At 40.2% G+C, this 27,044-nt stretch overlaps 1 protein-coding gene and 1 long non-coding RNA gene across 2 annotated transcripts in view; one reads left to right on the top strand and one right to left on the bottom strand.

Moving 5' to 3' along the window:
• Positions 1-27,044, bottom strand: part of TMEM192 (transmembrane protein 192) — a 488,151-nt gene that overhangs the window by 365,335 nt on the left and 95,772 nt on the right. The window lies entirely within an intron of this gene.
• On the top strand, positions 24,780-26,163 carry LOC132577091 (uncharacterized). The gene is made up of 2 exons (XR_009555791.1): positions 24,780-25,057; positions 25,940-26,163. It is a non-coding gene; the product is annotated as an uncharacterized LOC132577091 (long non-coding RNA).

The raw sequence follows: 27,044 nt of genomic DNA, 5'->3' as shown, positions 1-27,044 counted from the left end.
TGTTTGAAAACCAGCATACCTAGTTTGGCCTCTATTGTCAGTAATATTGCTGGGCTTAAATTGCAGCACATTCTTGGACTATGGATTTCTGAGAGGCTAACTGTGCACTTGTAACCTGTTTGCATGGGTAGCATCCCATTTAAATCAGGTGCAGGACCTTTACAAAATCACACAGAATAATTCTTTTCTCACACCAGCATCACATTCAAATCAGGCTGGATACATTGTATTGAACAATTATTAAATAAAGTCTAGTTCATGAATTCTTAGCACCATGGCAAAGTAGACATTTCATCTCTTTTCCATGCATTTGAAGTGTACTCTGTTGTCATTTTTATCTTTTTGAAGCATTCAAATGTATCAGCGATAATTACAGATTGCCATTTCACATAAAATGTGATTTCACTGAACACCCATTTCAGGCAAAGCTTCTGTATTATGTGAATCCACACCATATTTGCTTGGTTGTGTAAATCCCTACCATCGGATTATGTAAATCCATATAACTCCCCGCCCTGGGGCAAATAATACCCCAGTGTTGTTTTTGCTTAGGAAAATAATGCAGAGGGGATGCAACAACTTCTCCTCCCTCCTACACTGTGGTGCTGATTGGAAATCAGACTCTGCAGTGCTTCTAAATGGAATTGCTGCACAAGAGCTTGCAGCTACAGTAGTGCTTCTAGTCCTTGTGGTGAACCCATGTAATTTTTTGCATCTAGTCTGGCCCTTAGTCTTCTGTGTAGAGGATTTTTTTTTTGTATGGAGCAGCATTTGTTCATGAGAGCCCCCCATACTCACTCTGCAGTGGGTAGAGCTATGTACAAGTTTAGCACTTCAGTGAGAACAAGGCCAATGTGAACATTAGGAAATGTACACTTTCCAACATTAGAAGAATCCTAAAGATGAGCAATCCCTGTCTCAGGAATGATGTCTTGCAACATATTTCCTGTAAAAGTAGATATTATAGCATTTGGAGTATACCAGTGGATGTTTTCCAGAAGTGTTTAATGTTTCCAGAGGTGTCCATAGAGAGAGAAACTGATACCAGGCCCCACTTTCTTGCTGCACTGTCATATACTGACAAGATCAAAGGAGCTTTAATCAGCTCTTTTCTCTGTTGTGCAGATCCTCCCATAACTGGCTGCTCTGCACAGGCAGCCCACCCACAGACATAGCCACCATTTCCCACTGGCTATCTTCCAGGCAGCTAATGATCAGCAGCATCCCCCAGTCAATAGTTAGGGTAGGGCCTCAAGAAGTCCAGCTTGCTGCTGTTTCTGCTGCTCTCTTAGCTGATGTAAGTGTAACACGTGTCAAGCAGCTGCGTAGCTTTCCTGCTTGCAGTAAGACCCACAAATGATGTATCAATCTGTCTTCTTGTTCAGTCCATGTGCCTTTTGTATCTGCAGTAAATTTAATTTAAATTTCCTTGATTTTTAAAATTTCATCAGATGTCTTAAATCAGAATAGTAATTAATCACTTATAGATCATCACAATCATAATGCCTCTTTCTGATAGAATTGTTAAATTTAAATACATTATGAAGTCTGTGTTGCAGAAGTGTTAGTCCATGGATTAGTCCCTGAGTTTCCTAGATGTCTAATGTTTCTTATGTCTGTGGACACTCTCCTAGATGTCATTCAAACTACAGAGAAGGTATTTTTGATAAGGTACAGTAAAATAATGGCACCCACCTTTTACTGTAACACATGGAGCATATGAAGGTCTGGCTGGCTGCCTAGACAATAATGGGAAGCATTTGTAACTTTGCAATTTCTAAGATTAAAGTGCCTACCTCAGAATAAGTTCAGATAGGTACAAAATGAGGGACAGAGGAACTGTGTGTTTATACCTTTCTTTTGTATTGTGCTGTGTTGACAGTGTGTGTGTGTGGACAATTTGCTTTTAGTAAATTCTGACTATTTTGAATGCTAATAGATGTTCTTCATGCTACTTAGACCTCCATCATTTGAACATGTCATTCACGCAGGGCAAAGTGCTAATTCCCCAAGAAGGCACATGTGAAGTAAGCTGTCTTCATGGAAACCAGTCTCTGGATAGCAGGAGATACAGGCACAAAGTAGAGCCTTAGAATGGCAAAGGCAGAAAGGAAGCTGGGAGTCCTGTCCCTCTCAGTGGATTAATCCTAAAATGACCAGTTGGTGGCAGCAGCACCAAAGAGGGGGACAAAATCCCTCTGAGGATTGGGCAAGCTGGGAAAATGGCATGGAACCCGGCAGAGACTCAGCTAGCCACTGATGTTTAGATGCTTCAGAGGGCCTAACAGAGCAGTGCTTGTGGGTCAGTGGGACTATTCCATCACAAGTGGCAAAATATCTCTTGCCAGCTCTTATAGCCAGTACAATGACTGATGTCTATAGAAACTAAAGCTACCATAGTACCCCTGACAAATGCTCATGCAAAGTGAACAATGCTACATGTAGATACATTTTTACAATATTTGTATTTCTGCTGTGTTGTGAAAGGAGGGATTGTTGCAGAAGAGAAACTGAGGGTCACATGCACAAGGAAGTATAGAAAAAATAACTGCTTGAGTTGTTTGTAGTGAGGAGATGCTTCTATGAGGTGCAGCCTGTCTTACAGGTTCCTGTTGGCAACATTAACTGTATTTTTTAATGCAAACAGTTTATTCAGAAAATATTTCAGCATAAGGACCAAACAGTTTAATTATGAAGGTAATACAAAGGTACCAAGAGACATGTTACGAATCTCCTATAGTAGATATTAGCTGCATGCATATAGGTTAATGATAAAGATATATGTAATAGTTTGTAACATGCAGTGAATGAGAGGAATTTGGTAAGTTGTCAGAAAATGCATTCAGCCACATAGACCACTTGCTCATTAAGCTATTTGTCCTAGATGTTCCCTCATATTGTGAAATCCAATCTGTAACCTTATCAAAGAGAAAGTAGTCCCAAACTTTCAGACACCACTGATACACATCCAGAATACACAGTTCCTTCCAACAGGAAGCCAAAACATTTTCTACAACCGTTAGTATACCAAAATAAGTTATCTGGTTTCACAAGGGACAGATGCTCTAGGCCATAAATTTAGTAACAAAAGTGCTAGATCATATGGGATTTCATAAACTGCAATCCTTTTGGTTTGTGCTAAAACATCAATCCAAAACTTCATGACAATGTCACAGGACAACCATATAGTGTGGAATGCGCCTATACTCCCACATCCTTTCCAGCATAATGGAGACATAGAACAACTAATGTGCACAAGTTTCGCAGATGTAAAGTACCATCTATAAATGACCTTTATATTCTGTTGTTGGATGGGAATAGACTGCAAGGTGAAAGCTGAAGAATATCAGATCTGATCCCACTGCTGATTTGTAAACATCCTTCCAAGATCTTTGTGCCAGGCTAATTGATACGTAGTCAGAGAAGAGTCATCCTTCAACAACAAACATTTGTATAACATTGATACTAACCCTATGATGATCAAATTGTTAGATATAAGGCATTGTTCAAATTTTGTTAAAGGTTTATTTAGAGTTTGTTTGATCTTTGGCTGTTGGAGAAGATGAGAAAGCTGCAAGTACTCAAACCATGGAAGACAGAATCCACTATCACATTCTAACATTTTCTTGTCCTTTTTATGCCCGTTAATTGATACATCCACAAATCTTGTCAATTTTAGGGATTGCCATAAAGGATATGAATGCTGGGAATTGCCTGGTTCAAACTAAGGTTGATCTAGGAAGTTTTGTACTGGTGCTGTTGAAGAAGCAAGATATTCCCTAAGACTGTCCCAGGTTCTAAAAGTAGCTTCTAAAAAAGGATGTACTACATTGAGAGACATATGTCTGCTATGGAATAAGCTCAACTTGTCTTTACTGGGTAGGATAGCTGCAATTAAAATGAATATTTTGCCAAGGATAATGTATTTGTTTCAAACCATCCCAATTGTAAAAGATGCAAAACAATTTAACAAATGGCAAAGGAAAATTTCTGATTTCATTTGGGCCGGAAAGAAACCAAGGATAAAGATGAAGATCTTAACGGATGCCAAAGAGAGAGGAGATTTCCAACTTCCCGATCTAAGATTGTATCACGATGCAGTTTGTTTGACATGGATAAAAGATTGGATAATGCTGTTAGACAAAAAACCTTTATGGTTAGAAGCTCACGGAAATAAATTCGGCTGGCATGCATACATGTACTATGGGAAGAATAAAATGGATGGTTTTTTCTCTCACCATTATGTCAGAAATACTTTACTAAGTACTTGGATAAAATACAAGAAATACGGGGACGAGAGAAAACCGCTATGGATAGTGCCAGCAGAAGTAATAAAAATAACAGCTGAATCCGAAGAAAAAAGAGAAATGTCATATAATCAACTGCTTAAGATTCAAGGAGACAAAATTGAATTAAAAACCTCAGAAGAGTTAAATAACAATTATGATTGGTTTCAAATGCAACAAATTAAAAGCTTGATGGAAAATGGCATAAAATCAGAGGGAATTAGACGAGAACAAACAGAACTGGAAAGGGTCTTGCTAGGTGATAATGAAAAATTGATATCAAAAGTATATAAGCTATTATTGAAATGGTCTACAGAAGAAGAAGTAGTAAAGTCTCAAATGGTCAAATGGGCAATCAATGTGAACAGAGAAATACAAATGGATGCATGGGAGCACCTTTGGAAGAACTCAATGAAGATATCAACTTGTCAAAGTATTAAGATGATGTATAGGTGGTATATGACTCCGAAAAAACTGGCTAAGATAAGTAAGAAAATGTCGGATAGATGTTGGAAATGTAAAAAACATGAAGGTTCTTTCTTCCATATGTGGTGGACATGTGAAAAAGCGAAAGAATTCTGGAAGATGATACAACAAGAAATCTCCAAAATTTTTGGCTATGACTTTAAGAAAACTGCAGAGATGTTTTTACTTGGATTACAATTAGAAAAATTTCCAAAAGAAGACAGGACTCTAATTTGGTACCTGCTATCAGCTGCTAGGACATTATACGCGCAGCTTTGGAAGCAAGAAAAAGTACCGGAGAAATGGGACTGGACCATGAAAGTTTTATCGTGGTGTGAAATGGAGAGACATATGTCTGCTAGGGGTTGACCACAATAAATTACTAAATGAACTAAAATTTAAATAGCTGTCTTCAATTGTCTTCCAATCCGCCAAATAGAAGGAATGATACTGTTTGGTTAAGTTTATAAACTGTACCACTTTATAATATATCTGCAGATCTGGAATTGCTAGTCCCCCTTTGGAGAGAGGCCTGCAAATAGTTTGGAAGGATATTCTATGTTTCCTAAAATTCCAAATAAAATTATTCAAGATTAATTGCCAACCACAAAGTATAGTTGCAGGTATGTAAACAGGTAGCACTCTGAAGAAAAAGAGATACTTTGGCAGAATGAATGACTTTATTATATTGATCCTTTCTTTCTGGCCACAATAGTAAATTCGTGTTCCACTTTTGAAGTGATTCCAAGGCATTCTTGTTGGCTTCTAGGAGGTTATGCTTTGCCAACTCAGTTAGTTTAAAGGGTATCAGAAATGACAAACCCATTGAAAATTATATAGTTGTTTAATACATTGTATAACATCTTGAGCAACGTTAACTGGATACAACACAGGTTTTGCCTTATTAAACAGTAAATATGCTATTAGCCTAAAGTCCTATAGCATACTAAATAGTTTAGGAAGTGATTTCAAAAGGTCTGATATATACATTGCCTTGTCTACAAATAGACTAGATATTTGAGTCTCCTATCTGAATTCACTTAATAGCAGAATCCTGTCTAATTATTGGGGCTAGTGGCTCTGTAGGTAAAGCAAAACATAATGGTGATAAGGGACACCCTTGATGTATACCTGTATGCAACGATATAGGAGAGGACACAAGTCATTCATACAGAGGTTCACAGTAGGAGAGGAATACATTGTATGTATAGCTCTTTTAAAGTTATTGCTAAAGTTCATTTTTTCCCAGAAGAGTATGTAGGTAATCTAATTCTACCATGTCAAAGGCCTTTTCTACATCCAAGGACAAAATCAATGAAGATGATACCTGAGGGAGCTTTCTATAGTGCAGGGATGGCCCGCGGTAGCTCTCCAGATGTTTTTTGTCTACAGTTCCCATCAGCCCCAGCCAGCATGGCTGAGGCTGATGGGAGTTGTAGGCAAAAAACATCTGGAGAGCTACGTTGGCCACCCCTGCAATAGTGGATAACATCTTATCTTTCATTGAAATTTGCCTCCGTTCCTGAGGACTGTAAGGTAGCAAATGTCACCCCCATCTTTAAAAAGGGTTCCAGAGGAGACCCGGGAAATTACAGGCCAGTCAGTCTGACTTCAATACCAGGAAAGTTGGTAGAAACCATTATCAAGGACAGAATGAGTAGGCACATTGATGAACACGGGTTATTGAGGAAGACTCAGCATGGGTTCTGCAAGGGAAGATCTTGCCTCACTAACCTGTTACATTTCTTTGAGGGGGTGAACAAACATGTGGACAAAGGAGACCCAATAGATGTTGTTTACCTTGACTTCCAGAAAGCTTTTGATAAAGTTCCTCATCAAAGGCTCCTTAGAAAACTTGAGAGTCATGGAGTAAAAGGACAGGTCCTCTTGTGGATCAAAAACTAGCTGAGTAATAGGAAGCAGAGACTGAGTATAAATGGGCAGTCTTCGCAGTGGAGGACGGTAAGCAGTGGGGTGCCGCAGGGCTCGGTACTGGGTCCCATGCTCTTTAACTTGTTCATAAATGATTTAGAGTTGGGAGTGAGCAGTGAAGTGGCCAAGTTTGCGGATGACACTAAATCGTTCGGGGTGGTGAGAACCAGAGAGGATTGTGAGGAACTCCAAAGGGATCTGTTGAGGCTGGGTGAGTGGGCGTCAATGTGGCAGATGCGGTTCAATGTGGCCAAGTGCAAAGTAATGCACATTGGGGCCAAGAATCCCAGCTACAAATACAAGTTGATGGGGTGTGAACTGGCAGAGACTGACCAAGAGAGAGATCTTGGGGTCGTGGTAGATAACTCACTGAAAATGTCAAGACAGTGTGCGTTTGCAATAAAAAAGGCTAACGCCATGCTGGGAATTATTAGGAAGGGAATTGAAAACAAATCAGCCAGTATCATAATGCCCCTGTATAAATCGATGGTGCGGTCTCATTTGGAGTACTGTGTGCAGTTCTGGTCGCCGCACCTCAAAAAGGATATTATAGCATTGGAGAAAGTCCAGAAAAGGGCAACTAGAATGATTAAAGGGCTGGAGCACTTTCCCTATGAAGAAAGGTTGAAACGCTTGGGACTCTTTAGCTTGGAGAAACGTCGACTGCGGGGTGACATGATAGAGGTTTACAAGATAATGCATGGGATGGAGAAAGTAGAGAAAGAAGTACTTTTCTCCCTTTCTCACAATACAAAAACTCGTGGGCATTCGATGAAATTGCTGAGCAGACAGGTTAAAACGGATAAAAGGAAGTACTTCTTCACCCAAAGGGTGATTAACATGTGGAATTCACTGCCACAGGAGGTGGTGGCGGCCACAAGTATAGCCACCTTCAAGAAGGGTTTAGATAAAAATATGGAGCACAGGTCCATCAGTGGCTATTAGCCACAGTGTATGTGTGTATATAAAATTTTTTGCCACTGTGTGACACAGAGTGTTGGACTTGATGGGCCGTTGGCCTGATCCAACATGGCTTCTCTTATGTTCTTATGTTCTTATCATTTTTCAGATATTATCGGCCATATCTCAATTAATGATGAAATCAGTTTGATCTTTGTGAATGCAGCCTTTAATAATACGGCTGAGGCAAGCTATAAGGACTGCAGCAAAAAATTTATAATCACTATTAAGCAATGTAATCGGCTGCTTTGGTATTACTATTAATGTTGCAGAAGCCCAAGAAGAAGGCATAATTCTGTGTTGCAAGATATTATTAAAAACTTCCTTAAGTGGGTAAGCAAGAACATGATGGTAGATTTTGTAATATTCAGCAGGAAATCCATCTGAACCTGGTGTTTTGTTATTTTTCAGGTTCTTGATTATATCCATTATTTCTTGAGTTGTTATGGGGGAGTCCATAAATTATTGGTGTGACAAAGTAAGGTGACTGATATATCCAATGGATTAAAGATATGCTGAGATTTGTTAAAGGAGCTGTAGAATTATATAGTGATGTATATCAGTTTTGAAAAATCTTTAGAATCTCAGCTGATGAGTGCTGTAAATTACCTTGGACTTCATGTTTAAAAAGAGACAGGGGCTGAGACAAAATGGCAATTTCACTGAAGAATCACAGAGCTAGCATTTAAAAAAGGAAGACCTAACTTGAGGTCTTTGATCTTCCAAGGGGACAAGACTATGACATGCTTCCCACTACCCCATGCATAGGAGGGCTCCCAATAACATAACCCAGTATCAGAAGGGACCCGTGTGGAGCTATAGCTCTATAAAAAGCATGGAAGTAATAAACAAGAGTTCCAGCTTCAAGACTTGTTGGTGAACTCCTGAGAAGGCCTCCAAAGTGAAAATGGAATGTGGTATCCAAATAGACACTTGGAATATAGCCTCACTCAGGTAACTGTCTGAAAGCCACTGTTCTTTTAAAAAAAAAAAAAACCTGCAAAAGAAATATACAACACAAAAGTGCTGAATTAGAACTCATCAAGAAATGAAATTTTGTATCACATCCTGGCTTATACAGAGACAGATGTTTCCCTACTATCATTTGTAACAGTTCAACAAGATCCAATTTTTTAAAACTTTAGCTTTTCCAAACATATTGCATCATACCAAAACCTTAAATTGCACTATTTAATTGCAACTTTTGTTTATCTACACACCAAGAGAGAGACGCTGGAACCTCTAATCTCTCTCATCATCCTTTCTGTATAACAGCCTAATATGTTCCAGTCCTTTGCACAGAGAATTAAATGTGAAAAAATTTATTACAAGATCCACAGCAAACGCCAACATCTCCTCCCTCCCGCATGTGTAATTTCCCCTAAAAACACATGCAATATTATTTCCTTCTAGTATACATATGAGGAAGTAAGCTGTGACTCATGAATTCATGCTGGAATACATGTTGTTAATTTTTAAATTGTTATGGACTCATGGCTGGAATGACCTATCTGTGTGTCCTACTAAACTTTTCACTTTGCCATTCTAGTTTTGATCCCATCCAGCAACACACCCACAGTGTTTATTAGGATGCTTGTCAGTGTCTGTTGATTATGGTTACAGACAGTAACCACTCTCCTTTCCCATTATCCTCTCCATGCTGCCCAACAGAACTGGTGCTTTGACGCTGCGATCAGCTGGCTAAGGAAAAAACTGAATCTAGACAAGACAAGAGGTAAAGTTGGGTGGGAAGAAGACCATAGATTTATATCCGCCCCTCCCCCTGCCTTTCTCTCTGAATCAGAGTCTCAGAGCACCTTACAATCTCCTTTATCTTCTTCCCCCACAACAGACACCCTGTGAGGTAGGTGGGACTGAGAGAGCTCTCACAAAGAAGCTGCCCTTTCAAGGACAACTGCTGCGAGAACTGTGGTTGACACAAGGCCATTCCAGCAGCTGCAAGTGGAGGAGTGGGGAATCAAACCCAGTTCTCCCATATAAGAGTCTGCACACTTAACCACTACACCAAACTGACTCTGCCTACTGATATTCTAGATATTCTACACTCAGCAGGGGTTTCAAACATGTGGCCCAGGGGCTGAATCAGGCCCCCGGAGGGCTCCTAGCAGTCCCCCAAGCAACTGGCTATCATTTGTTTACTTCTGCATTACAACTTGCTTTGCCAGGCTTGGCTTTGCTCAATTGCACAGGAGCTGCAGAGCAAAATCTCTGTTTTCTCCATTGGCTGAGGCTCCTCTCTTGGGGAGGAAGCAGAGAGAAATAGCTTGCTTTGCCAGGCTCTCTCAATCACACAGCAGAGCTACTGAGCCAAGCCTCCATTCTATTGGCTGAAGCTCCTCCTCCACCTGGTCCCCTCGGGAAGAAAGGAAAGAGCCAGAGCCTTTGCCCAGTCCCCTGATTTGCTTGGGAGAGATACAAAGAAAGCACCTTTAATACCAATAAGTGTTAATGTTTTAAGCATGTTTTTAAGTCTTTTTTAAAAAAATCTTTGTGTTTGTGTCCTTTATAAAGTTTATATCTCTGCTACCTGACATTACATTTTGTGACACATTTTATGACCCACAGGCTGATTACAGACTGGCACTTTGGGTCAACTCAGAGAAGCCTCTGAAGTCGACCCCCCAAAACTGGCCAGATGGCAACATCTACTGCCAGCCCCTGTCCCGCACTTACCCTGTCCTGAAAGACGATCCACTCGGCTCAAGTGGTCCCTTTTCACTAGGGCGGCTCTGAGGCAGCGCCCAGCTGTCTGGAAGGTTGGAGAGCACCTCATGAGCACCTGGGGAGCCGTGAGCAGGACGCATGAGTGTTCCAGATTCTCCCTGGCCGCCCCTTTCCTAGAGCGCCATTCGGAAGCTTCAGCCTCATCTAAAAGCTCTGCGCTCCACTCTGGCTTCAGAGTTAGTTGGACTCCTGGCCTCCTTTGAAGATAAGAAGGATCTGGGGAACAATATTTTGGGGTTTTCCATTCTCTCCAGTAAAAGTCTTTGTAATCTATTACTTATCCTGCAGACATCAGTATATCTAATTCCAATATAGCTCCATCTGTGGATACTTCGATCCAGGGACTGACCTCTACAAGTTCTTGCAGATTTCCTGCTTGGAACATTGTTATCCTCAGGGCAAGACCAGGTGTAGGATTCTAGATAAACTTTGGGTTCTAATTAATTTCCATTCCCCACTCATCCCACCAGTTCCACCCCCTTTTCATTCCTTGTGCTGCCTGTTGCTGTCATATTGACATTGTCTTGCCAGCATCCCAACTGTGTTCTGTCTGTTCAAGGAACTTGAGGCATGAACCTGTCCCACAAAGAGAGTTTAACTTGCAGGTGGGGTTAGCTAGAAAACTTTCCATTGGTAACTGTCAAAACACAAATGCAGGCATGAAAACTTAAGAAAAAGCACAATGTTTTTAACCTTTTGCCTCTTTCTTACTGCTTTTTAAATAATGGCTTTATCAGAGTAAAACATAAACAGAGATTAAGTATCTCATATGGATTAGCTTCACAGGTTTTTTTTTTAACAAAAAAGAACTTGGTGAACTGCTAAAATACCGTATCAGCTGAGTTTTCTTTGGCTAGCCTGACTCTCTTGACTTGACACTAGCAAGATCAAGCCATGGAAGACTGTCAGCACAAGGGATATCCTTTCAAAAACAGGACAACGTTTTCTAATTCTTAAGCATTTTTTTAAAAAATTGCTTCTTCTCTTCCCCTCTTCGTACTATAGTTTCCTTTCCACAAAAGATGAGCAGGCTATGATTTGACAAGAGATTCATACATTACTTACTTGTTTATTACAAAAATTACTAAAAATTTTGTTAATTACTAAAAAGTACAGCGTAGTTTTGTCTGTTATAAAAATGATCAAGTGCTTTTGCAGAGAATAATACTCCAAATTTTTCCCATTTGAAGGAAATATAATGCATGGTCTTAGGACATAAATAGGTTCTGTCCCCAGAAGTGCACATTCTCACGTGGCTGTGGTGGGACAATTTCAACTTCTATCCCTCTGTCTTAAGCTCCCCCCTCCCTTGGCAGCCTCTCCCTAGAAAAATGGTGGCCCAGTTGTGTGTTAGGGAACCCACAAGGACTTGTGGTGGACAGACCTCACTTTCCCCTGTATCCCCCCTCCCCACACTTTCCTCTTTCCATCCTCCTGGCAACCTTCATATCCACTCACCTTTTCCTGCCTCATTTGTTCCTTCTCAGCCATTCAGTAATCCACCTTTTATCTGCTTCCCATCTTCAGCTATATTTTTTATTTATTTACTTCTTTAATATCCAGCCTTTCTCCACAGTGGAGACCAAAGCAGCTTGCATTCTCTCCTCCTTTTTGTCTGCACAACAACCCTATGAGGTAGGTTAGGCTGACAGATTGTGACTGGTCCATAATCACCCAATGCGTTTCCACAGCAAGACAGGGATTCAAACCTGGGTCTTCCAGACCCTGCTCTGAAGCTCTAACTGAAACATCATGCTGACTTTCACAGGGTAAACAACTATATGGGACTCCAGGGGAATAACTGTAACCCAACCAGTATTTGAGAGATTTGTGTATATTTCCTTAAAATATATAGCCATGGTTTTTGCTAATACAAATAATATTTTTCCTTACACAAATCTCTCAAATACTTAATTCTATAGTTAATCAGCCTTCTCTATAATATGCACATTCAAGATCCAAAATAAATGTAGTCACACATACACAAAATACAATAGTCACTGGAAAGAACTTATAACCTATTGTCTCTAAATCCAATAAGTATCATACACAAAACTGCTCCTAAAAAAGGAGGCTGCTTTGAGGAGCCTATCAGAAAAGTTTGTGCCTATCAGAAAACTGAGCTCCTTCTGTAATGGGAGTTGTGTCAGCCTGCATTATGAAACAAGAGAGAGAAGGGGAAAAAATTACTGTTATTTCTCCTCATGAGAGAGTCTTACCAACTTAAACTCAGTTTCATCATGGGAGTGCAAAGTAGGGGAGTATGTCAAGAAAAGTTTCATTATAACTTCAAATCAGTGCTCTGGAGGAAATTTTTTACAATTTCTTATTTCCAAGTAGGGCATTATCATTTCAGGATTCCAATCCATGTCATTTCAGAGTTAGGGACCATTATTTTTGATGAGGAAGTTTCTGACGTCCGGAGCACCAAAGTTGCACAGACATGCTCCTCCCTCTAATCTAAAGATTACTGAATCCAGTCTCAGGGGTTGTCATTCTAGTTGTAGAACACTTATGCTACCCCAGGGACCATCATTCCATTCTGGAAGCTGTTATTCCAGCTCTCTATTCATCCATAGAAGATGATATTTGTAAATTTGTAATTTGTGTGTTCGCATATCTGCTCTTATTCTGTATAAATTTGGTATCTATGACTTTAAGTATGTTTCCAGGTAGTTGTAATTATCAGACATTTGTGTGTTTAAAAGAGTGTGGAGAAGTCTCTTAATTGAGATATTATCTCCAAAGAACTAGTGCTTGTTTTGTTGAAGCAATAAGGAATGGTGGTGAATTATAACTGTAATGGCTGAAGTAATGTTTGGAATATTGATTGTTTAAGTATTACAGTGGGATTATGTTTTGTAATTTATTGTTTCACGTAGAGGTTTTAAGTGCCTTCTCTACTCCTCCTTGATAAAAATCTCATTGAAATGGAGGATTGAGGCTGGCATCTCTGTAGGAGGCATGAGAAGTTCTCTACCCACAGAAACAATGAATATATGAGCACTACAAGAACTTTCTACAAGCACCTTCTACCTTTCAAGTTTGAAGCTTGGACTATATGCATTTCTATGGATTTTACCACTTTAAGTATTTTTGAATGCATTTTGAATGTGTATTTATGAAGTGGTATATTGAAGGTTATGTTGTAAACTAGGCTGAAACATTAATTTATAAGACATTCATATTTTTTAAATAGGTGGCATTACTGTTCAATCATGGTAGTGTTTTGTTGTTTAGCCTCCAGGTGGGGCCTGCGTCTTTCTTTCTTTCTTTCTTTCTTTCTTTCTTTCTTTCTTTCTTTCTTTCTTTCTTTCTTTCTTTCTTTCTTTCTTTCTTTCTTTCTTATTTGTCTCATATCACATTTGCTCCTTCCTTTGTGTTTGTGGCCTCCAGGTGGGACCTGGAGATCTCCCACTTTTACAGCTGATCTCCAGCTAGCAGAAATCAGCTCCTCTAGAGAAAATGGCTTCTTTGAAGGGCAAAATCTATGGCATTGTACCATGCTGAGGCTTCTCCTCTCCGCTCCCCAAACTCTACCCTCTCCCAGATCCACCTCCAAGTCTCCAGGCATTTTCCAACACAGACCTGGCAACCCGATAGGTGATTGGCTGGAAATGCTCTGCTTCTCCCTTGCAAGGATCTGATTGTAAAGAAGAAATGCTATTGCCAGATGAATCAATAGAATCTAAGAAAGACAGGAGCACATGCTGCCTGCTACAGCACTCAGAGTTGAAAACAAGAGAGATTTATTTGGGGAGCCTAGTTTTGTTTCACTAAGGGTGATAACAAACAGAGATGCCACAGATACTGACCCAAAAAATCCTTTCAAACGCAAACATCTGCCACCTAGCCCCATGCTGTACTCACCACTATTCTCTGGCAGCTTCAGAGCAGTTCAAAAAGCTACCACTGTTGAAGTGGTAGCAAATTTTTGAGCCACATGCCAGTTGCCTCTTCATTGTCTAGCTGGGGAAGTGTGTAAGCGAAGCACTTTGGTGGAGTGAAACTGCCAAGCTGCCCCAAGCTGTTTATGGCCTTTTTTTTGTAAAAACTACCCAGAGCACTTGCGTGCATGAGTGCTTGACTTGTTGGGGGAGAAAAAGAGCAGTCCAGCCTCTGAGGCACCCCCCATCTGATTGCTCCAAGCGGCCTCACAGATGGGATGGGGCTGCCTCACCAGGGAGCATGTGGAGGGTTCATAATGGCTCTTTTTGAGCCAGCCCGATTTGAGATGCCTAAATGTCAGTCTGTTATTACCCTAAGAATCTCAGATTTCTGTTTCAGAACATCATGATAATGATCCCAAACAGCAATTTCCCTGTATATCTTCAGCTCAGGTATTTCATTATGCACACTCTTGGCTTGTCCTGAGAAGGCCAAGCCAAGAATTCTGAGCCTCCTTTGGCTGACAAAAGTCATGACAAAACAATCATTATATAGGCTGAATCACATGACCAGTTTTTTTATGAGTATTTGAAAATAGGAACTTTGCCTTGGTTCAGTAGTATGTGGAAGGGATGTCAGCATGGATTAATTAATTAATTAAAACATCTATATGCCTATTATCTCCTGACCAAGTGAGAACCAGGGCAAATCACACTAAAATAAAATAATACTGTATAGAACCACATAATTAAAAATATTAAATAAAAGTTATAAACAAAATAGTAAAAATGACCCCTTTAAAAACACCCTGTGCACCTATTCCTTTGGTGCAGACTCAGATGGTATGAAAGCTCCATTAAATAGTTCTGCTTACAGCCTTGCAAGAAAGTTAAAAGGGTAGAAGTTGTCCTCATCTCTTCCAGGAGGGTGTTCTACAGGCATGTAGCAACCATGAGGAAGGCGTGATCCTAGCTACCAACAAACTGCATCCTAGAATGAAGCCTGTATGCCTGTTGAGATAGCTGTGTGTTCTGAGAGTATTTTTATAGCTTTTTTAGTAGTTAAAGATCTAAGGATTGTATCAAATACCTTCATTTTACTAAGTGTGTAATCTTCCTTTCTAAAATCTTCCTCCAAAGGAGAAAGACACTTCACAATTGTTGGATCCCATTCATTGTTTTTATTTACCTTTTTGTGGATTTGTTGTGGCAAAATGGTCTTATAAGGGTTTTTGGTGAGGCAATAAATAAGGTAGAGATTTTCTTGGGGAATGATCATATGTTGTCTGAAACACAGGAAAAGAAAGTGGGACTCCATTACCCCTTCCACCTAACATTTCTTCATTTTTCATCTGAATAATTTAGATCATCACTTCAGAAGAAGATAATTGGTGATTTACATGTTGCCTCTCCTTATCATTGTTCAGTTCCTTCTAGGAATTCTCTTATGAGCTCTTCTCCTGCTGTGACGTCTTCTGTTGATGACATAGCATAATGAATGTTGTACCATTGTCAGTATAGATTCCTTCAACCTTGGGAAGAGTTATGGACTCAGTTGGTCGTCCATATGGAGGAAGATTATTCTGACCAAGCAAACAAAACACAGTTATAGATGTGTACCTGTCTTAATGTTATGCATTATAATACATAACAATTGAATTGTCAAATATATGCTAGGTAAAAATATTAGTAATGATATCTCAGACTAATTTTTAAGTCCTATGTTTTAAAGGGTGCTGTTATAACTATATCAGTGAGCTTCTCTGCAGGTGTAATGAATATTCAACACCTCAATGAAAAAAATCATATATTAGATACATCTTTTGAAGAGGCCTTTTACTCTTCGAGGGAGGAGTTCAATCTGTGTAGTTTACCTAATCACAAGAGTAGCAGCAATGAAGGCTCAAGTGATATGTGACACCATAATTGAGAGCATCGCAATGTCATTAATACCAAAACAAAGCTTGAGGATTTCTTAAAATATATTTATTTACTTTATTTGTAGCCCACCTTCCTCTCTGAGACTCCAGGAGGATTACTTGATTTACAATAAAGCTCTTCAATAGCGTGAGATGTGTAATAACAATCTGATAACATTAAGATACAACGCAATCCAACATCCCTCTCTTTAAAAAGTATTTTTCCCCATATGGAAATAGGAAGAAATTTGCTGCTGCAATTGTTTGATTTATAACATTGCTGTTCTGCATTCTCTGCTATCCACATGGTACCAAGGTGCCAAACATGAAACCAACAATAAATTAAACTACAACTGTGAAAGATTTAATAAAAAAAACCTTAAAACAACACTTAGGCACAGAATTTGTGATCATTCCAAAAGACAATTTCAGTGAATGTCTTCCTTTAAAAAGTGAGGGATGATGAAATATGTCCCAAAGCATAGATGCTGCTGCAGGACAGGTATGGTTTCCAGGTCTTCACACATTACCTGTTTGCTGATTGTAGGAGGTATATGTTTGGGATTCTGCATAGGACTACACTATATATTTTTTCTGTTTATATCCTGCTTTTCTCCAAAGCAGCTTGAATATCACAATCTAGAATAATCTGTTAGCATCAAAATGCCACAAAAATAGTATAAAACCAAAGAGAACTATTTCACTAAAAACCCAATAGTGTGTCCAATACACAACTGGACAATCATGGGCATCAACATCTACACAGTTTTGAAAGATCATTTAAACAGTTTCATGTTGCACAATTTCCAGAACTGCTGTGTGCTACAAACCATCTCTTGTTCTGGCAAACTAAAATATTAAGTATAGATAACAGGTGCACAGAAAATCTTATCTGGAGATGATTCTTTTTTTAAACTTGAATCAGTTGCTTTAATATTGTAATTAAAGCTAGACATTTTGGTTAATCTAAAAGTGATTACTATTGCTTTAAGTAAGAGGCACATTTTGGGTTATAATTTCTCCCCTAGAATGTAGATGGAATTCTTGGAGATTGTACTTCTGATCCAAGGCAGTCTCTCTGATAGCGCTGCCAATCTTTAGGTGGGGGCAGGGGATCACCTGGTTTGGAGGCCCTCCCCCTGCTTCAGGGTCATCAGAAAGCGGGGGGGGGGGGGAATGTCTGCTGAGCACTCCATTATTCCCTATGGAGACCAATTCCCATAGGGAATAATGGAGAATTGAGCCACAGGTATCTGGGGCTTGGGGGGACTGGGTTTTTTTAGGTAGAGGCACCAAATTTGTAGCATAGCATCCAGTGCCTCTCATTAAAACACCCTCCAAGTTTCAAAAGAATTGGACCGAGGGTCCAATTCTATGATCTCCAAAAGAAGGTGCCTTCATCCTTCATTATTTCCAGTGGAGGGAAGGCAATAAAAAGGTGTGCGGTCCCTTTAAATGTGATAGCTAGAACTCCCTTTGGAGTTTAATTGTGCTTCTCATAACCTTGCTCCTGGCTCCAACCCCAATATCTTCTGGCTCCAACCCCTAAGTCTCCTGACCCCGCCCCCAAAATCCCCAGATATTTCTTGAATTCGACTTGGCAACCCTACTCCTTGATTTATTGGTGATGGATAGTAGAAAATATCCCCAGAGAGGCAACTTACATTCATCCATGCAAGATGAACCGAGATGTGTAAAAACGTTGACATGTGAGTGAGCTCTTTCACACTTCTCCAGATGTTCACACCACAGGTATCTCCTCACCCTCTTTTCCTCCAAAACAGAATGTGTGGCAGAGCGGGCTAAATCCTAAACCCTCTGTTGACATTGTAATGTCCTTCAAGGCCCTTTTGATGGCAGAATAGCAAGGCCTGGCTGCCTCCTCACCACTTCTGGCCCTTCACAAGAAGCCCACCTGAGATGACCAGAGCTGTTCCAGATGGCTGCTGCAGCAACTACACCTAGCATGTGCCTCCTCCAGAGTAATTCTGAGATGCCACCATAGTTCTTTAAAGGAAAACATCTCTGCAACATCCACCTCACCTTTTATAACCACCACCAGTCAGTGACAGGTGTCTCTCCATGCCTAGATTTCCATCCTTTTCTTTCCCCCCAACCTTGTACATCCTCACGCTCTGTTTTAACAGTTAAATTGCACTTGTATTTGTGATGAGCTTTTGAGACACTTTTTGTGTGTGAAATGTAGTAAACCATGATGGACTGTTTTTAGTTATTTTAAATAACCACCCCACCACATCCCACTCCAGTGGATGGACTTACAACTATAGCTCTCATCTGTTTAATGGTAATCTTCTGGGTATTTTGATCATTTCCATTTCTTTATTCCCAGAAGGCATATCAGAAGTGAAATGCAAGCCTATAATGGTTACCAGTGCCACTAAAAATAAGAAAATTTGATTACTGTATGTATATTGTCTGTCCTATATGTTATAATTTGTAGGCAACAGAGATTGCCATGACAGCTGTGTGAGCTCATAATTGCCAAACTCATAAGCCAAAGTACAACACATAAGATACTTTCATAAACTCAAATACCATCCTAGAGGACGGATTGTGCTGGTTTTGCCAAAATGGCACGATCCTCTGTGTAGGCTTAAAGCATCAATCCCCAAAAAATGTCACAACGCCCCTGCAGGCCTTCTTGCTGCAAACGAAGCAATAGAAGGCAACATTCTAGAATCCAGAGAAAACAGAGGAGGAGGAGGAAAAAAAGGAGAGGTAAAGAACACTCCTTCTTGCTTTCCTAGCAATTAATGGAGCTCTATTCTTTTACTTGAAGTCATTTCACTAATCTTAAATTTAAGTAATGCGTTTCTGAGTGCACCCTATGTCATTTCCTGGTTTCATTAACAGTGAATATTAACAGAGAGGGCACAAATCTCATTTAAGAGCCCCGTGGTGCAGAGTGGTAAAGCTGCAGTACTGCAGTTGGAGTCCTCTGTTCATGACCTGAGTTCAGGTATCTGGAAGCTGGTTCAGGTATCTGGCTCCAGGTTGACTCAGCCTTCCATCCTTCTGAGGTTAGTAAAATGAGTACCCAGCTTGCTGGGGGGGAAGTGTAGATGACTGGGGAAGGCAATGGCAAACCACCCCATAAAAAGTCTGCCGTGAAAACGTTGTGAAAGCAACTTACAGTATAAATAAAATGATTATTAAAAAGGCATAAAAGACCACAATAATATCTCCAATTAGGACTGCCAATGAATAAAAATTAAATTAGCCAAAGAAAGTCCTAAATAAAACTGTCTTCAACTATTTCCTAAAGATGGAAAGTGACACCTCCCAAGGAGGCTGTTTCATAATTGTGGGGCTGTCACGGAAAAGGCCCACTCTGGTATGCCCACTAAACAAGCTTCTTTGATTAGTGGGACAGTCAGGAAGGCCTCTCCCTGGAACATGTGGGCAATCCTTCAAATACTCTTGTCCCAAACATGTAGAGCTTTAAAGGACAAAACTAACCTTGAATGGGGCTTGGGAGCAGTGCAATTGCTATAGTATAGGGGTCATATGCTCCCAGTAGTTGGCCCCAATCATCAGTCTAGCCTCAGCATTCTGTACTAGTTATAGCTTCTGAACACGCTTCAAGCATATCCCCAAGCAGAGTGACTTGCAGGAGTCCAGTGTAGATGTAACTAAGTCATGGATCACTGTGGCTAGATTTGACTGAACCAAGAACTGATACAGTTGTCACACCAACTGAAGCTAACAAAAGTACTCTGAGCCACCACAGCCCCCTCAAGTCCCTGGTCTACCTTTCTACCAACTGAGAGAACCTCTGTCTTGTCAGGATTAAGATTCATCTTGTTCACCCTCATCCAGCCCATTACTGACTGCAGCTACTGGTTCATTTGTTTCCACAGGATCTCTAGTTAACACTAGGTTCTACAGGAAAGCAAAGGGATGATCTTCACAAGACTCTTTTTCTAGTGTACAGCAGTTTGGAAATGTCAGCCAGGACCAACAAGATGACTGAGTGAACCAACATTCTGGCAAAATCAGATGGACTGTCATTCCAAGATGCTGAAGGCTTCCAAAGAGCCTTCATTAAACATGAAGCTGCAATTTGTTTTGTCTGGTCTGGTTACTTTATCAATTCTTGTTGAATTACAGGGGAAGCAGGGAGAATTAATATATAAATACCCAATGGTCCCAATGTTACAAAGAGTTATACCAATAGCTATGTGTCAATTTATTAAAATGATTTTAATTTTGGAAAGAGTGCTTAGCTTGGACAATTAAGAGAAGAAACATGTTTTTGGGGAGGGGCAGTAGTTTCCCCCATATATTGCATTTCATTGCACAAAGAGGAGCGGACCTTGGTTTTGGGACTACCAATCCAATCCTTACACTGACCCAGTAAACAGCAACAGGTTCTACCATAAGGGTTAACAATGCACCCTAAGCTTTTCAAGTGTAGCAGTCAGTGATAAAATGTATGAAACACATGCTTTAGGACTGTGAGACCATTGGGCCATTGTGCCATAAATGTGAAAATGTACTTGGCCCTGCATCTTTTCTGTGAGCTGGGATCAGGAGGTGTATATTAAATTAAATATGGCCCTGAGACTGGAAGAAGATTCATTGCTAAAATATATTGAAATAAGAAATCATTGGAGTCTGTCATTTTTGTTACTGTTTGCTTCATGCTCAGGTGTCCCAAAACCAAAATAAAATATCAAACACCCTGAATTATATAGTAACTCAAAGGAGATGGGAAGCTCAAGAAAATAACTTGCTTGATTTGAGTAATTGTCTATAATATTTCTCCATATTTTTTTTTGCCCCTTTGTATGGAATTAGGACTATGTATCGCACTTCAGTTAAAATGTGTGCTTCAAAAAAAATCTATGTATCTAATACCGAAAGGGGGGTGATCTGTCAATATCAACATCTGTGGATTGAACTCATTTACACTGAAGAAGTTTTTTTCTACAAATTTTGGGGAACTCCCAGGTTTACAGAAAAATCTGAAAATAGGGGGGGATTGAAAGAGGGGTGTAAATCCCCCCCCCCCGTAAGCCAAAATGCCCTCAAAACAAGGTTGGGGAATTATTAGGTGGGCACCTGGCTCACTAGGGATCTTTTACCAATGTATACAAGAACACACGTCCAGAAAAGTGATGTTTAAAATATCAGGGACTCTAATTAAGTAAAATCAATTATAATTTATTAAGAAAAATATAGACTTCCATACAAGATAAAATACTCATAAAATCACACATACAGTCCTAGGAGATATAGATAGATAGGGGAACACAAGGGTAGACAAACAGGGTGATATTTATCTATCGTAGTCTTCCAGAAAGGCTCCAATGACGATGAAAAAGGGATGGGGGATCTGGGACCCTCAACTGGCCAAGAATCGGGGATGGATCTAGACAGCAGAACTGGGGTACTGCTAGATGCACACCTGAGTGGAGTTGGGTCAGAGGTTAAATAGACTACCTTAGACCCTCAGGGTATGGGCTGTACGGGGGAGGAGAAAGGGGAGGCTCTGCAGTGACCATAAGGGCTGGACTTCTGAAGTAGCCAATAGGAAGTTCATTGGTGGCACATGACTGCCTATGGCTGACCAATAAACAAGCTTGGTCCAGAGGTACCTGAGTAAACTTTCAGGTTGAAACGGACCTGGGGGAGGCTCCAAAGTGACAGTTGGAAAGAAGAATAGAAGTGACTACTGGGTGGGGAACACTTAAGATTAGGGAATTTATCTGAAAGGGTGACAATGGAAAGTCAAATTGTGGCCTAGGTAACACCCGGTTTACACAAAAGGAACTTGGTTCTGGCTGAAGATGGTCTTCCTCTTCTTCTGTCTTCTTCTGGGCAATAGTCTTTGTCCAGAGTTCCGTTGAACAAAGAAAGTGGCAGTTGGACGATTAGCCACTCCTGGGGTGGGTAGGTTGCTTGCAGGCCAAAGGTGACATCTGGTGTGTACGTGAGCTGTCCGCTTCGATGAAATGGAGTCAAGCCTGGTAGGAAGATGGCTGCGTGCGGTGTTAGCCCTCCACGGTGGATTCTATGGTCAGCGCTTCATAACTGTTCGCCTGGATAGCTCCTGGCGGTGCCGTTTCTTCCGCTCCATGGCTGGTGGACGAGGAAATGTCCTTTCTTCTGATAGGCTCTCTTGTAGTGGTCTAGAGATCCTATGTAGCGTTATGGCTGCTTGTACTTGTCCAAGTCCCTTTATACCTGGTTAGGTATACTCACACTCTCTGGCCAGACGGGTATGAGTTACTTCTCCAGGGTTGTTGGCAACCATGCTGGTGACTACGATGTTCTGTAAGGGGCATTTTCTTACACACACCCCGCCAACAGAGGAGCATTGTCTGTTCATGTTCAGGCAATATTTCTGAAGATGCTGTAAGTATGTTACCTGTCTTCAACAACAGTAACTCCTCTAGGGTCAGTTGTTCTTGCCATTGTGGCTCCCCACATCTCTGCTATGACCCCTAGCCCTAGTTCTCACTGTAGCTTTGTCCAGTGTGGTTCTTGGCATTGCCACTGTCACCCTGAAGCCTGACACAACTCTCTGCTGCACTATTCGCCTGACTGCAGCCAGTACAAGCCCAAGTCCATCTGGAGAAAAAGAGACCAGCCCATCCTCCTCTGGGATGGAGGAGGTGGCTGGGCAAAACACCAAAGAGAGGAGGGGGGAAACAAGCAGCATACGAACAATGAGTTGGGGAGGTAAGCATAGTTAGGGTGGGTTGAGGGAGAGGGTAGGAAGGAAAGGCAAGAGGGGGCAGCACCAAGGATGGGGGGGGGTTAGTTGGCTCAAAAGGAAATCAATATAGAGTGAGGAAGGGGAGAGAGAGATGGGATTGACAGAGAAGGTGTGGGGGAAGAAACAGTGGGGGAGATGGACAGAGAGGGAGTGGGGAAGAAAGGGGAGAATTGAGAAAAAAGGCTAGAACGGAGGAAGCAGAGACAGAAGGATAGGATATCCCTCTCTTCAAGTTCCCCACTTGTAAAAGTTTATAATTCTAATTTATTTTAACAATAAAATTATAACTAGTAAAGCAAAACAGAAGCTATCTTAATTTTGCCATGATTTTTTAAAACACAAAATATCTTAGCACACAACTTTCCCTTATATTGGGTAAGGTTGATGTTCAATAAACAGAAAAAAGCTTATGAAAAAAGGATTTCCTGCCTCTCCCTTCCTGTTTCAGTCCACTGAGTTCCCTGCAGTTCCATGCTAGGGGATCAGGAGACAAATAACATTGGGAGAGAGATGTTTGCAGTGGGAGGAGAGATTAGCAAAATCATTCCTCCATGAAATGCTGTTCTACTAGCATAAATCCTGTTACTCTGTTGGAAGGGAACATTTAGGTCCAACGCACTATATTTAAGGTATAAATACCATGAGTTAGATCCAATATTAATTTTCTGCTTATGTTAAAGCTCTGGTGCCAGTAGAAATACAAAAAAGACTGGTAGAGGTTTTTACTATGCCCATTTATGTGCCTTGCTGGACTTGTGCAGCTCATATCTTAAATACTGTGTACAGTTCTGGTCTTCAAATCGACATTGCAGAGCTGGAAAAAGTATAAAGGAGGGTAGCTAAGATGATTAGTCGTCCGGAGCTCCTTCCCTATGAGGAAAGGTGGCTCATTGGTAGAGCATCTGCTTGGTAAGCAGAAGGTCCCAGGTCCAATCCCAGCATCTCCAACTAAAAAGGGTCCAGGCAAATAGGCATGAAAAACCTCAGCTTGAGACCCTGGAGAGCCACTACCAGTCTGAATAGACAATACTGACTTTGATGGACCGAGTGTCTGATTCAGCTTCATGTGTTCAAAGGTTGCAAAGTCTGGGACTTTTCCATTTAGAAAAGAGATGACTGTGTGTGTGTGTGACATGATAGAGGTTTATAAAATTATACATGGGGTGGAGAGAGTTGACAAAGATCATTTTTTCTCCCTCTCCCAGAATACTAGAACTTGAGGGCATCCAATGAAACATGGGCAGTAGGTTCAGTACTACTTTATACAGAGAGTGATTAAAATGTGGAATTCACTGCCAGAGGATGTAGTGATGGCCACTGGAATAAACAGCTTTAAAAAGAGATTGGATAGATTCATGGAGGATAAGTCTATCAATGGCTACTAGCTATGGTGACTGAGGGGAACCTCAGTATTCAGGGGCAGTAAGCCTTTGAATCCCAGAGCCAGGAGGCAACATCAGGGGAAGGCCTTGACCTCTATGCCGTTGTTGGCCATCTGGAGGAATTGGTTGGCTGCTGTGTGAGACAAGATGCTGGACTAGATGGACTATTGGTCTGATCCATCAGGGCTGTTCTTATGTTCTTAATAATATGCAGAATACAAATATTTTATTGTGATAGACAATCTACCATATTATGTTTTCCTGTTAATATGATTAGCAAGCTAGTTTTTCTTGCTCATAACTAGGAATTTGGCTTCTGCTTCCGTGTCAATAAGGAATCTGAGACCTCACTTGAAGCCATATTACTGTATATGGAGAAACTGAAATATCCCTCACAAGAAGCAAAAGGATTGCTTTTGCTACATAGCGATGAGGTTTAGGTATGAAATATGCAAGGCAGCTGGAGGCTTTATGAGCTCATAACTGTGCTGATCCTTTGAGTGATGATGTATCACACTGCATAGTTTCATAAACTCATATACCATCCTCGAGGCTGGGCAGCACTGGCTTCACCTAAATGACATGTTCCTCTGCATAGGCTTCTAACATCATCAGAATCCCAGGAAAATGACCCGATGTCCCTGCAGGCCCCCTACCCTTGCCAGAGGCAGAAGAAAGAAGCGTTCTAAGAAAGGGAGGAAAAGGCATGGCGGGAGAAAGTCGAAGTCTGGGAGAGGTAAGAATAACCACTATAGCTTTCTTAACAGAAAATGAAGACTATATTTTGTCACTTGGAAAAATGGTATTTGGCTATAAGTAGCTATTTGCCAATCCTACATTTGATTAAAGTCTCTCTGAATGTACCATGCAAACATAAATTTCTAGATTATAATTCTTCCTTGGCTCTGTTGTCCAGTAATTAAAGCATTCTAGAAGAAATAAGATGATAAATTAAAATTATTATTGGATATCCTATTGCACTTGACTCAGAATTTTTACTCTTAAAGAATAAGAGATAAAAATCCCCCCCTCTAGTTAACCAAGACAATGGCTATTTATTGTATGCAGCCAAAGCAACAACGGCAAACCACCCAGTAAAAAGTCTGCCATGAAAACGCCATGATGTGACGTCAACCCAAATTCGGAAATGACTGGTGCTTGCACAAGAGACTACCTTTACCTTTTTAAAGCAACAATCACTATAAAATGGAAGTCTGGACAAAAACCTTCTTTAGAAATGTGGCATTAAAACTTTTGGTTTATGTATATCATGGCAAAACTTACAGAGGTACTCAAGTTTAAGATACTGATAATATAAATTATGCTTTTACTTCAATATGGTTCCCAATATTAGAAAATCTGGTCTCTCACAAAGAAATTCCTGATTTTATTAACTTGATGTATCTCTGGCAATGTTTTTCATATAGGCTCATTCTTTTGTATTAATCACTCCACCATTCAAACGGTATCTCTTATAACCATATATTCGATACAATATGTAACCCTCTTATTATGATATGTTATAAAGTTTAATATTGAATAAAGTATATATTTTTTAAAAAACACAATATTTCCAAGATGAAGGGAGAACACTCCTAATTATTTTTTCTTTCCATAGCATCTGAAGCTCACACTGTGTATTACTACAGGAAGATAAGATGAACACCACAAGCTTCCTTTCCCAGTGTGCAGCTGCTTTGGCAATGTCATTCAGTACCAACGAGTATCCTGTCACATGGGTGAACCCCTCACTCTACAAGCAAAACCAGGTGGACTGACATTGCAAGATGCTGAAGTCCTACCAAGAGGAGCAGTCTGTCATTAAACATGAAGCCGCAAATTATTTTTTTATTGGTCTGGTTCCTCTACCAACTCTTGTCAAATGGGATAAGGGGGGGTGGGGTATGATTTTCAACATATTCTAGTGGTTTTTTTAAAGAAAGGGGTTGTTGTAGTTTCTCAGAGATTCCCTCCCTGAATCTTCAATCTTTTAAAATATATGAATTAATATATTTAATTCTCTGTTATTAGAAAGTGTGGTGACAATTGCTTTAAGTGATAGCTGACAGAAAGCATCTACATTTACAGAGGTATTGTAGCAGCATCTTGCTTCAGATGTCCATAATCCAGGAGAGAGAGGAGGCCCAACGTACCTGCTTGAGGAGATAATGTCTCTGACCATTTATGTTATCTCCATCTATGTGGAACTTGAACTGTGCCTAGCATACATGGCAACAGGAAGGCTGTCCAAAGTATTCATGTATTTGGCTGTGGCTATTTAACATTTAATGCTGGGGCTAGGAAGTCTCAGTTCCTGAAAACGTCAAATTTAGTCCATCTTTGCTTTAGTGGGCTACATACTGTTTTACTATGGTAACATACATTTATTTTAGATCCCCTTCTTTTGCAATATGATGAAACATTATTTGTATATAGAAGTGCATTAAATAACATACCATTTTAAAAATCTATCTCATCAAATTCAAATCTTTGAGTTGCTTTTGAAACAACCTAAAACACATTTGTAATACTGTCATCGTATTGTAGATGTTAAATTTGTAAGTGAGAGGAAAGAATGGAGAAACAAAGAAAAGAAAAGAAAAATTCAGATGAATCCAGAATTTCAAGAACATCTTTAAAAGGTGTTATTTTTGGGAACATCAGTATACTTGAGGTTACAGTCAAGTCAAAGTCAAGTGTAAATTAAAATAGAGCCACTTGAA

This window comes from Heteronotia binoei, chromosome 9, assembly GCF_032191835.1.
Source record: "Heteronotia binoei isolate CCM8104 ecotype False Entrance Well chromosome 9, APGP_CSIRO_Hbin_v1, whole genome shotgun sequence".
NCBI classification, from domain to species: domain Eukaryota; kingdom Metazoa; phylum Chordata; class Lepidosauria; order Squamata; family Gekkonidae; genus Heteronotia; species Heteronotia binoei.
The sequence above is the reverse complement of the archived record's forward strand: the minus strand, read 5'-3'. Positions and strand labels throughout refer to the sequence as shown.